Here is a 13,018-nt window from a genome sequence, read left to right as displayed (position 1 = left end):
AAATAGACCTCCATTCTTCCACCCCACAACCCTATCACTTATTAATAGGGTCATTGGGGATGTGAGCCTCCCATGAACAGCATGGTGTGCCTTGTCAATTGTCAAAAAACTGATGGTGTGCCTTGAAAATTTTAGTACCTTGTCAGTGTGCCGTGAGACAAAAAAGGTTGAAAACCACTGGTTTTGCGTATGATCTTTTGTATTAGGCTGAAGACAGTATGGTGGAAGTGGTTTGAGAAGAAAATGGCCTCTGCCCAGAAAATAAATACCATGGAATGTAGCAAATGTGTTTTCAAACCACTTCCACCATACTTAGAGCCACATCTTATGCCGGGGCAGCACCAGTGACCTGCACACTGTTCCAGCAATCACCACTATGTGAGTGCTGTAAGGCACATCGCTACTGGCAGGAAGTCCACTGCGCTGGTGGAGAGGCCAGCACCAGTCGGCAGTGAGCCTCAGTGCTGGAAAGATGTTGGACCAGAGCAGCCAGTGGTAAGTGCTGCGACCAGCCAGCAGTGAGGCTTTTTGGAACGGGGGGGGGGGGAGGGCAGAACGGGGCAGAAGGTGGACTGAGGGGAGGACTGGACCTGGGAGGGAGGTGGAGACGGCAGCAGAGTCTGTTGCCAAATCCTATGCCCCTTCCTGTACCTGAAAACCCGACATGGGGCTTCTCAGTTCTGCACCAACTAAATAGTGGGTGCAGATCTGAGGAGACCCATTGCTGCCAGTGGAGCTTGATATGGGTAAGGAGACAAATATTCCCTTACCCCAAGGAGACTCTGGCGGCTGCCCCAACTCCACAGGATACAGTGGCATCCATTTTGGTGCTGCTGTACCACAAGGCGCAACCAGGGGATAGGATTGGGCTGCACGAATGTCTTCACCATTAACCCGTTTCTGCCCAGCCCGTAAGTGGTGGTCCCTGTTGCGTATACGCAACGTTGAGCAGACGTGGCTTAACTACAGCCAAAGTGGCTAGACATAATGTTTGCTCAGAATGTTCTTCTGCAGACAGAACATTTAAGGGAGATTATGTCTGTATTAATGTGAATAAAGCTTATTTCTTTAACCATAGCCCATACAAAGTCACAAGTTAAAAAAACACCATGGAAATTAAAACAGAACTAATAAAACAGCATAAAAGTCCATTATACATCCTACAATCAACAACATTCTCATAAAAAAATTGGTGGCATTTCATTGCCACTAGAGCATATATACCCAGAGTATGGGTCTTTATTCATTTTAATGAGATTTTCGTTTTCTTTCTTGGCAGAGAAAAAACAATTTTATAAAGGTGTCTTTTCTGCAACAATTTTCTATATCTAAAAGATTTTAGAGAGACTTTGGAGTGTGTTTGTTTTTCTGTGTTAATGTATCTAGCTGCCAATACTATGCAGGCAGGTATACCTGGGCTCCACATCAAGAAGCCTGGTAGACCTGGGTTCCAAAGACTATTCTGGTTGTTGCTACCCTCCCCTACCTTCTTTTGCCCTCCTCCCCACCCCCATTTCTGCCCATCTCCATCACTACCCTCCCCCTTTGGGAAGTGGTCTAAAGCAGTGCTTCTCACCCTTTTTAGCCCGGGACCCACTTCTGAGAATGAAAATCTGTCTGGGGCCCACTGGAAGTGATGTCAACAACCTGGAAGTGATGTCATAGCCAGAAATGACATCATCAAACAGGAAGTGACATCACTGTGATGTCAGAGCTGGAAGTGATGTCATCAAGCAGGAAGTTCTTGTCTAGAAATTCAAACTGTAAATGACAAGAGAAAGTATTCCAGCTCAGAAGCTTCTTCCAATTCTCCCTGCCCTCACTACCATTGCTATCAATCAAAAAATAAAACACATTTATTTGTTTTATCAGAGGCCCTGCATATGGTATATGTTTGTCGAATTCACATTTAAAGCCTGTATGTTCAGTAACGCATCTCAGGTATGATGGTGAAGCATCCCAAAACAGCATCAAAACCAGCCCCTTCTTCTGGTTGAAGTGCAAGTGGTGAAGAGTTACACAGCGAAGGCATAACTCTGTACGAAGTGGTAGCGGTGAAACTCCTGCTGGAGGGAGGGCAGTGCTGACCTGGAGTCCAATTCTACACGTCTCCTCAGAAGTAAGTCTCATCAGCGTCAATGGGGCTACTCCCAGGAAAGTGTGGATAGGACTGTAGCCTTAGAGCCCAATCCTAAGCACATCTATTCAGAAGTAAGTCCCACTAGAGTCAATGGGGCTACTCAGGAAAGTGTGAGGGGCTGGTTCCTGGCCAGCCTTAGAGCCCAATCCTATGCATGTCTCCTCAGAAGTAAGTCCCACTAGAGTGAGTGGGGCTTCCTCCCAGGAAAGTGAGGACAGGATTGGGCTCCTGGACTGGTCAATGCCACCTGGCGGCGGCTGCTGCGTCCCCCTCGCCGGCTGCGCAGCGCCAGCGCGAAGAGGAGGAAGCGCTCCAGCTGCGGCTCCCGTGTTCGAGAGAGGACGGGCGGGAGCTGAGCCTGTCCCAGGGGGCGGCGCGAGGAAGCGAGCCGGCCAATCGTGCGCGCTCTGACGGGGAGGGACTGGAGGAGGCAGGCAGGCAGGCTCGCGGCGCTCCTGCCCGCCAGAGGCAATCGGCTCGGCACCTGTGGCGGCGGCCAGAGCCGAGTTAGTTGGGCGCGTGGCTCGCTCGCTCGCTCTTTCGCTGGGCGATGCCGCCGCCCGGGGCGCCGGCGCTGGGGGCGCGCTGCAGGACCCTCTACCCTTTCTCCGGGGAGCGGCACCGGCACGGGCTGCGCTTCGCCGCGGGGGAGCTGCTCACCGTCCTGCAGGCGGGGCCCGACGGCGGCTGGTGGGAAGGGGAGACGGCCGAAGGGCTGAGGGGCTGGTTCCCGGCCAGCTACGTCCAGTTGCTCGAGGTGAGGCGGCCGGGGAGGCAGGCGGGCGGGCGGGCGGGCGTGTGGCGCCGGAGCCTGGGCTGTCTGTGGTGGGTGTGAGCCGGTGATGCGCAGGCGGGGCCGCGGCTGGTCTGCAGGAGGTGGACGGGCTGCGGGTGGCACTGCGAGGCTCGCCTTGCCCCGGTGCATGCAGAGTGCTGGGGACTCCGCGCTGCTGGGCGAGTCCTGCGAGGTGCGGGAGCCCGTCGAGGGCGGGCTGGCTGCGTCAGGCGGGCTCCGGAGTTGGGCTTCGCGGGGGCGCTGCAGGAGGAAGGTTCGAACCCCGTGGTTCCAGGGATGCTTGGAGAGACCCCTTCTGGGATGATGCGGGGGCGGTGTGGGAGCGATCTGTGTGGCAAGCAGGGGCGCTCTTTCGGGAAGTGCCTGGAGTGCGGGGGAGAGCGGGTGATGCGCTGTGCAGAAGCCACTCCGTGACAACACAAGCTGCGTTATCTTTTCTGTGGTTAGCCCTTTTTTGTGCGGGGGGGGGAGTTTCCAAGATCTGAATGTGGGAATCCTTTGGCTTGCTCTGCAGTGTGAAGGAAGAGAGGCTGACCCAACAGGCACCTCTTCCACATACCTTAGCAGAGCCTTGCACATTCCTGAGCCTTGTTTTTCCCCAAGGTGTGTGTGCAGGTTGGCTGCTTTCTGCTCCCAAGGTGTGTGATGCGTCCTTTCCATTTGCTGTCCAACATGCTCACTGAGGATCCAGTTCTGCGCCTGATGTGGTGTGTCTCTCTCAGGAGAGGTGATGCTGAACTCATCTCTCCCCCCCCCACCATATTGTAGGGTGAAAGTTGACTTGACTGCACCACAGAATAATTGGATGTCTGCCAGCTCTAATGCACAGAGACCAGGCTGTGCACCTGTAGCTGATTCTGTAACTAGCCCCAGCAGACTGAGCCCTTGTTCCTTGAAAAACTTTAGTGGCCCATGAATGCTCCATATCTGTAGTTATGACTTTACTGCACAAGCCTAGGCATGTCTACTCAGAAGTAAGTCCCATTTTGTTCCATGGGGCTTACTTCCAGGAAGGTGTGCGTAGGATTACAGCCTTTGAGCGCAATCCTAACCAGCTTTCCAGCACTGGCATAGCTGTGCCACTGGGACCTGTGCGGCATCCTGCAGTTGTGGGGCAGTCACGGAGGCCTCCTCAAGGTAAGGCAATGTTTGTTCCCTTACCTCAGAATTGCATTGCCCTTATCTTGGTGTTGGAAAATTGGTTAGGATTGTGCTCTTGCTATTAACTGATGTGCTTTTAAAAATTAAGCTTGTACCCCGCCTTTGCATTAATTACAGTCAGTCTTTCTGGTTTCCTCATGGAAAACAGCAATGTTGACAGTGTAGATAAGCTCTGATATACCACTCCATATTACTGAGGATGAGTGATGATTAAAGCTTTGGTAAGCACATGTGACACACATTTCAGTTAAAAAATGCATGAACTTTTAATTTAGCAGGATTTATTTCTTAAATAATCAGCACTGCTCAGCTTGTGCAGTTCAGTTCTAAGATTTATCTATTTCAGTGGCGTGGCTGGCCCCGCTGGCACCCGGGCCTGTGACTCATGATGTCACCCCCAGAAGTGCCTGACCCAAAAGTAATTGCAGTGATGTAGTGATGTCACCACCAATTATTTGTGGGTTACAGCACATTCAGAGTGGTTTTACACTGCTATGAGCGGCCAACCGCTTTTTATACCTGGTTCATTTCCTCCTTTTGTTTTCACAACAATCCTGTGAGGTAGGTAAGGCTGAGAGCTAGTGACTGGCCGGCCCGAGGTCACCCAGGACACTTCATGGCTGAGTGGGGATTTGAATCTGGATCTTCCAGGTCTAAGTCCAATTCCTGAACCATCCACTATATCATCCTGGCTTTCACATTGGGCATACTACTGCACAACTGCAGCTGAATGGTGTTAATATAATGTGGTCCCTTGGCAGCTTGTAGCCAGGTGTGTCATTTACATGTTTTTCAGTGATTGCCTAGGAAGGCTTGTTTGCAAAGCTTTCAACATGGCATTGGACTGTCTAATGGAGAAATGAACACTCTGGGTTCCAGTTAAAGCTGGAGACTTCCCATATGTGGTGTTGATGTGCATCCTTTGATATCTGTGGGCCAAACAAATAGTCCAAATTGTACTTCAGTATTAACATATTCAGCAGCATGACTTTATGCTGCTGAAAACCAGAAGTAGGTATTACAAAACAGGCTCATGAAGCTATTGAATCCCTGTATTGTGTTCAAGGGATTTGTGGACGTATCATTGGAAAAAATGCCACATTCTGCTGCCAAGAAATACAAGTTCTGCAAGGCTTTTATGAACAGCTTAAGCCCAAAAAAGTGGGATGCACAACTAAATGTGTTTTGACTGAAAAAGTAGGGTACTTGGTCACTATGCAATTTTCCAGGGAGCAACTCTATTATGATGGACTTGGGGGAAACTGAGGTGAAATGCATATGTTGGGCAGACACTAATGGGTTTGTGTATCCTTTTCTCTGTGTTGACTGCATGTTGGACACCACCAGAATGGCAATTATAATGATGTGTGACTTAGAACAGGCCTATAAATACTTAGCTCTGTTGTCACCAATGGCAAGTTAGAATTGACTCTAGGAAAGCTTTTGCGCATTGAAAAAGTGGTGGTTTTTTTAAGGCTATCAGTCAATGTGTCGCAAATGAATAGAAAGTGTGTGTCTCTGTCAGAACAGGTGAGCAAGTAGGCTTATTGGGAAGGCTGGCTTAGGCTTGTCTCAAATCTTCCATGATGGTGGATATGACCAACTCAATAAGCATGCCATTCTGAGGCTATGCTGATGCTTCCAAAGGCTTGAGCCCTGCTTCACTTTGTATGCTGATAAGAGTCTCTGAACTGGTCAATGTGTACAGAAGACCTGGTACCTTTGTTATCTTCATAGTTAGTTGTTGGTACGTGTGTGATAACTGCTCAGAATATGAATTTGCAGCATGCAATCTGTTCATCTTTCCTCAAGCCTGTTCTGCTTTTGTGGAGATACTGCATCTTTCTGGTACTTCAATCAAAATATTTTCTCCTTTGGGGGGGGGGGAATGTTCATTCTTCATGTAACTAGAGGTGTTTGAAAACAGTGTTATTTATTTTACTCAGAAGTAAGCTCATTGTGTTCAGTAAGTCTTAGGCCATAATCCTACCTTACTTACTGGAAACAAACACCTCTACTCATAATGCATGACTAGTCCTTAAAACAATGTGCAGAATGTTGGTAGTACTGATTCTTATTGACTGCTATTTGTGATGTGAATGACAATGGGCCACACAGGGAAGTGTTGTAATTGCTGCCATCTGAAAACAAGGGATTTCCAAGTCATCCTAGACTAACCTGAGCTGCTCACTTTCTTGGGACGCAAAGTCTTCAGCCTTTCCAATAGTGACTTTCACCCATCCAGTTGAATATATTACATGTATGTTCCACCTTTCTTCCATGCTGGCACTAGAGGCAAGGTTGTAGTGTTCTTGGGTGGCCTTCCATCCAGGCCATGATCAGACCCCATTTGCTTACCTCTGACAAGGTTGCTGCGTCAATGTGCCTTCAGACCCTAACTTCTGACAGCAGGAAGTGTATTAACAGCAGGAAGTTTTGGAAGACCGCCATGTTGCTGCTAACCCATCTCTGTATTTTGTACAAATTGTTATGCTATTATGGCTCAATTGGGATTTGTAAAGAATAAAATACAGTTTGGATGTACACTTTGAGTATTTTTGGTAAAGAAACATTTTGGCCATACTGGCTTCAATTCCTCACTTAGGCCGAATTCAGAAATGTGATTAATTTATCTTTGTTTATTTTTGTGCTTATATTCATAAAAAAGCAATCCTTATGCCTGCTTATAAGCATTCTATGAAATAATGATCATCAGTGCATTCTGCAAACTCCTGGAGTTATTTAGGGAGTGCAGTGTTAGACCTGTTGACAGTTGGGAGAAATCTATCTATTTGAGATAGAGTTCTCCCTGGATTTAGTGTCTAGTAATGCTGAAAGAGTTGTAGCTTTAAATAATGTATATTTTTAAAGCAACTCATGTATGTCTTGAGAGGCAAATTATAAGGATACTTAAGTAGGTACGGTACATAAATTCTGTCCCGTTTGAGGGCACTTCTTCCAGTAGTCTCCCAGGAAACTCCTTTTCCTGTTTTTGAAGCATATAACTCTTTTTGCTGTCTCAGTAACACCTCCTCTTTTTATTACTTCTCCCTGCCAATTTTGTTTCTGAAGTTGTGTGTGTTTCTCCCTATCAGAGTGTAATTGCCTTCAATGAGTTTGTTCCTGTTAGGCCTGTTTCAGTTAATGGGGTAATGACCATAGCTCTATTTATGCTGTAAGGCCTACAAATTCACATGGAGCTGTTGTCTTATTTAAATTGCATAAAGAAAGGTGGAGATCAGCAGACTCCTTTGGTAAAACATGGGAGTAGTTTTGACCTGCCAAGTGTCAAGGACCTTGGCTTGGTTCAAAGAAGAGTTTGGGAAGTTGAGCTGCATCCACATCTTGGAGGCCAAGATGTGAAAAAACTTGGAATTTGGTGTGCATAGCAGACTATGATGGAAATATGATGCTCTTCAGTTTATGTTTTTAGCTCATGTGACAGTAGAGAAGATTTTGTGTAAACAAAAAAGCCTTATTATAATTTTAAAAATGACTTTGGTTTTGCATAAGTAATTAGAAATCAAAGGGGATTGGTGTTAAAGGGCAGGACTGAATGTACTTGCCTACAGACATTTTACAAATGAAAGCAGGACCATTTGTGGAACAGGAGTGCCTCATTCTCACAACCATGGGCCACTGGCTGATACCTCCTCTCTCACTATGATATGTTTCTGAAGGCTGTGTTCCTTTTCTTTGTGCTCCATCATAGCCTGTTCTGTACTAACTTAAAATCAAAGCGGATACCAGTAATAAAAATATTACTAGTTGGTTAAAGAATAATAAGAATATAAAAATCGGCAATATATTGCATAAAAGTGGCATAAAACATTATTTTGTTAGTTTAATATCTTTTATTCTTAATTTCTCATTTCCTACTTCTTGGCATTGTTGAATTTTGGGGTAGATTGTACAGAAAGGCTTGGTTATACTAAACATCGGCAGTGATATGCTTGTTGTGTGTTGGTTTAAATGGTGAGTTGCCCTAATCTGATTCTCTTTTATGTGTATTTTGATCCTGAGATTGTGACACATGTACAACATCAATATCTTATAGCAGATTATTTGGATATATGTATCGAGCATTCTCCTAACCCCCCTTTCCATGCTGAGGACTTTGAGAAATCACTTACGTAAAGAAGCAGCAGCCAATGTAAACTCTACTCCTTTCTAAATTGTCAAGACTTTTTATAGCAATTGTCATCTTCCAGAGCTACACATCTGTTATACACTGCAATGTGTCATTTCAGTAGTGATGGAAACAGCTTGGGAATTGGAGCTTCTGCCAGCTCCCATCCACTTGGTGAGAATTATTGTCTTCAATGGGTTTTTACATGCTGGTGGGAAAAATAGCTTTTTAAAAAATAGGCCCGCTGGGCAGCCAACCTAAGGGATGAGTTGTTGCTCACCTGTTGCTGACATACTCATCTTTGCAGTGTATATGTGTGTATTTGTCCTTCCATGTTGCTGGTGGGATCTTGGGGCTGCTAATTCAAAGCTGTTATCACAGGTGCCATAACTCATACCAAAGTTGCTGACTAAAATGGGAAAACAGATGACTTTGGGATTCTAACACGCTGGGATAGGTGGTAGGAGCAGGCTGTTTATCTGCTTGTTTCTTCCTGCTCAATTAACTGCATAGTGGAGCTGTGCAGATTGAACAATCATTTGCTTAGGTTGTGTGGAAGTGTCCTCATTATTCAGGGGTTCTCCAAAGTGATTATATTTAAAAAAAAACAAAAACCACCAGGAGTGAAGTAAGCCAAGGGTTTGACTAGACAAGAGATTTTGCACACAAATCTGTAGCACTTTTGCACCCAACATTTAAGGTCATTTGGGAAACTCCTACTCCCATTTGCCTGTGTCTTGGCTGGAGCAGGATGGGACTCAGGGTGCTCAAGGAGTTGAACTCTGATGGAGCTTCTGTTACTGTGTTTATGTTTGGAGAAGGTGTTAACCATTTTCTTGGGTCTAGGCCAGTGGTTCCCAAACTGTGAGCCAAGGGAACCAGCTAGGGGAGCCATGGAATCCTACCACCCTGTCCAATGTATAGGATTGTAGCCCTAATGGGGAGCAGTGGCCAGTGGTCCAATAGGTCATGGGAGCCACCAGTCAAAAATGTTTGGGAACCACTGGACTAGGCTTTTGAGGAAGTCAATAGGAAGGGCTAGTGCTGCTACATCTTTCTCAGTTGAAAATGTGACCCCTGTTAAAATTTACTTGCTAAAAGCTAGCAATCTCCTGATCCTGCCAGGCTTCATCCAGGACCTGTCAGGCTTTGCTTCTGACCTGCCACGTTCTTGTTGTCTAGCCTCTGATTTTCCAGGTTCTCCCTCAGGCCTTACCCATGGGAACAGTATGTTTGAAGTCAAAAGGTAGCAACCCAAAATCCCAGAACTGATCTTGAATCAGAAATGAGTTATGGGGCTGAGTTTTGGTGATGATGAAGAATGTTTCTCACACATTTCGGTTTTTGAAAGAATAAATCCTGTGAGCTTTTTCTGTATTGTGTGACACAATGCACGGCCATCACCATGGGATGTGGTCTTCTGTTGCAATGGTACTGGAGGAGGGAAAACAAAGGAAATGAGAAACTGGTGTAAATGCATACAAGCTGGCCTTTGGTGTGAATCAGGGCTGATTCAATCAGCTATTTCTCAGCAAAGTTACTCTATGAATTGACTTTGGAGTGGGTGGGGTTTTGTATTACTATTGTCAATGTTCCTGAGGTATGCCAAGCATAATCATTGCTCTCTTTTGTGAAGCCAGATGTCTAGCATCTGTTGGTGTCCAACAATAGGTGGCCAAAAGCTTGCAGTTGAGGTTGTGATAGAGATAACTCATTGTTTCAGTAATCGGTTTGTAAATTCTCCTAAGCTTGAGTATCACAAAAACAAACCTTCTTAAAGGTAGGAAGAATGTTAAGGGCATTGACAGAAGTAGGGTGGGCAGGGTTGTGTTTCTTACCACTAGTGATGTCACACACACCATCAATTCATGCAGCTGTAGACTGCAAAGTTATCAGAATTGCAGAGAAAGTTCTAGCTGAGAAAAATAGCATTTTTGAGCAACAGAATATTATGCCTTGAGTGCTGAGGAAATGCTGTTTTTAAAAGATTTCTGGGTCATCCGCAAGAACTGAGGCTCACTGGAGCTACTTTCAGGAAAGATGTTTCTGGTTTGGATTCCCTGCAACAACTGATGGCTGTGTAGGTTTGTGCTAAAATCAATGATCTGGGAAGGCCCCGAGAGTGCCTTGGTTTTAAAAATCATACTATTTTTCTGAAATAAAATATTGCAGTTCTAAACAGGCTAGTTACTGCATGTCCTGTTCTTGTATGCCTTGCATAGAAAATGTTTATTTGTTAAATCCAGAATTATCCAGGAAAGAATAACTTTGAGCTTCTGATATAGGTTGGTAGGAAATGCCTCATCTCAATAATTGTTCATATATGAACATACTACAGTAGCCTACCCAGTATTCCTTGAACCTGTCTTAGGTACTGGTATTGACACATACTGAGTATAGTTTCGTTAATCTCACATATAAGTGGACATGCTAATAGAGGACATGCTAATAATAATAATAGGACATGTTAATAAGTGGAAATTCTAATAGAAACTATTGGGTTGCTCTAGTCATCCTTCCCTTTGAGAGCAAAGCAGATAGCTCTGTGCTATTCACTGTTAGCAAAGAGTAAGGGTTATTTATACATATCTTTGAAAAATGTGAGGTATATCAAAGTTTAAATGGGCGAAAAAAACCCCTACAAAGGAGGCAAAAAACGGGAGGAACCTAAGAAAAATTAATTTTGTGTTCTGGGTGGGAGGGGGGCTGGGAAAACTTTTAGTGTTTTCTTGGAATGCTGGAAATGAGATTGATGCTGAAGATACAGCATCCAGTGAAGTCTTTCATTCCCTCCACTTTTCCTGGCTCATCTCTGTAAATGAATGGGCATGATCTTTGCTCAACTTTTGGCCATCCCAAATAAGGAAAACTGAGGAGCAGGAGGGCTCATTCCTATTTACATCTCTCTCTTCCCTGCTCTCCCTCTTACTGTTACACTTACCCTTCACCTGACTTGCTGATTCACTTACCTGCCTTCTCCTATTCCTCATAACCCCAAGTCATTTAACAAAATAGTATTAGAAAATGCGCAGGTGTCTGCCTGGTTGAACACTCTTTCCAGGAAACAAACAAAACACTGCTGTTGTCATCCCAGGGAATGACGGGTTCATGAAATATCTCCCCCCCTCCACTTCCAGTGCCTGTTCCTACTGTACTTACAAAGAGACTTTGGGGTGGAGGGTAAAGGAGGAGCTGTGCACCTGTTGTTTTGAAGTGGGTGGGATGGGCAAGTGCATGAGAGTGGGGGTCACAGTCCCCTTTGACTCTGAGTAGTCCTGTTGGGGTGGCTGGGGTATTACTCTGAGTTGCATTCCAGCCTCCTCCTGACCTGCGCTGGATATGGTGCAGGCCTGTCTATTCCAGCACAGGTTAGGCTTGGGCTGTTGGGGATATATGGGAACATTGTGTTGCATTCATATGCTGAAAAAACAACCTCAGGATTGCCTTAGGGTAGTGTAGAGACTTGTAGCCCATCATGGCTTCCTGACTAGCGTATGATATGCACTCACACTGTATATATTTAAAACATTTTGTACGCTCAAAAATGTAATGTGGAAATTTTATTCCTTCTTTTTTACTCCCCCCTATTGATTCATAGTATTTGTTCAGTCTGTCAAAATAGACATTTCAAAACCATGTGATGCTATACTTGTGGTATGTCAGTGGAATTGCAGGTCTGTGGTGAGAACAACATTTTGATTTTGGTTTTGCTGTGCAAAAGAGCTCCTTAGAGGCAACTGCTGTTGGTGCACAAATTATTTTCTTTCTTTTCAAAAGGATTACTTGTGCCAAACCACTGTTGAAAACTTGGGGTAATTGCAAAACAATTTGGAGGTTTTGTGTGGGCAATTGTGAAGAAGGGAACTCATGCGTCTTTGGGCATGGTCCTGGCAAGGTCTGTTCAGATTAAGTCCACCCCCCCCCCCCCGCTTACCTGAAAATTGTGCACTCCTTTTTCTGGAGATGTAATGATGAGCTTAACAGCAATGTGCTGGAAGGACTGAGGCAGCACAACTATGTGGGTTTGGTTTTTTTTATGGCCAAGCACTTTGCAGATGACACAACATCCATCTTCAGCTTGTGGTGGTTCCCTTTCTGTTCATATTGCAGATGTTAAGCTAAAAGAGGGTCAGGCAATAAGTACCTCAGCGCTGGCCCGGCCATGAGGTGGACTGAAGCAGCAGCATTGAGCAGTGGATTGGAAGAAAGGGAGAACTGTAATAGTCCCCTCTGGCCCACCACCCACCCAACTGCCTCACCCCATGCTCTAATCCTCTTCTTGCTCTCTGCAAATGACAGGAGGATCAAGGCAATGGTGATCTACCTGTTCCTCCAGCACTGCAGTGACAAGTACTGTAATCACCATAGCAGTACTGGAGGAAGGCAGCAGAGTGATCCTGTTTGATTGCTTCCACCCTGGAGAATGACCAAAATGATATTGTTGCATCGCCCACTGAGGGAAAAAAAGAGGCAGAGCACTCCTAAGTCACCTGAGCTATGCTGCCTGTTGCTTCCCACCCTGCTGCTTCTTCAAGTACACCGACTGGCAGAACATGTTGGGAGGAAAAGTCCTCTTCCACTCCCACCAACCTCTGCCCAGCCTACATGTTTGAAGAAATGACTGGGTGGGGGGCAGCAGCAAATGACAGAGCTCAGGTTTAGAGGGCTTCAGCTTTCCCTTCCCCTCCCTCTTGCCCAACCTACCATGCTTGTGCACAAAGAAAACTCAAAAGGGGGACATGGGAAATTAGGGCACTGCTTCAGCCGCCATGTCAGCTTGGGTTGGCTGTGG

General features: G+C 45.7%; 1 protein-coding gene across 1 annotated transcript in view; it reads left to right on the top strand.

Moving 5' to 3' along the window:
• Window positions 1-2,883: 2,883 nt before the first annotated feature.
• Window positions 2,884-13,018, top strand: part of GAS7 (growth arrest specific 7) — a 146,250-nt gene continuing 136,115 nt past the window's right edge. Inside the window, exon 1 of the mRNA XM_066614235.1 lies at window positions 2,884-2,897. The gene's annotated coding sequence lies outside the window, so the exon portion shown is untranslated. The remainder of the gene's footprint in view (window positions 2,898-13,018) is intronic.

This window comes from Tiliqua scincoides, chromosome 2 (assembly GCF_035046505.1).
Source record: "Tiliqua scincoides isolate rTilSci1 chromosome 2, rTilSci1.hap2, whole genome shotgun sequence".
Lineage (NCBI taxonomy): Eukaryota > Metazoa > Chordata > Lepidosauria > Squamata > Scincidae > Tiliqua > Tiliqua scincoides.
Note: the sequence above shows the minus strand (reverse complement) of the source record. Positions and strands in the feature narration are given on the sequence as shown.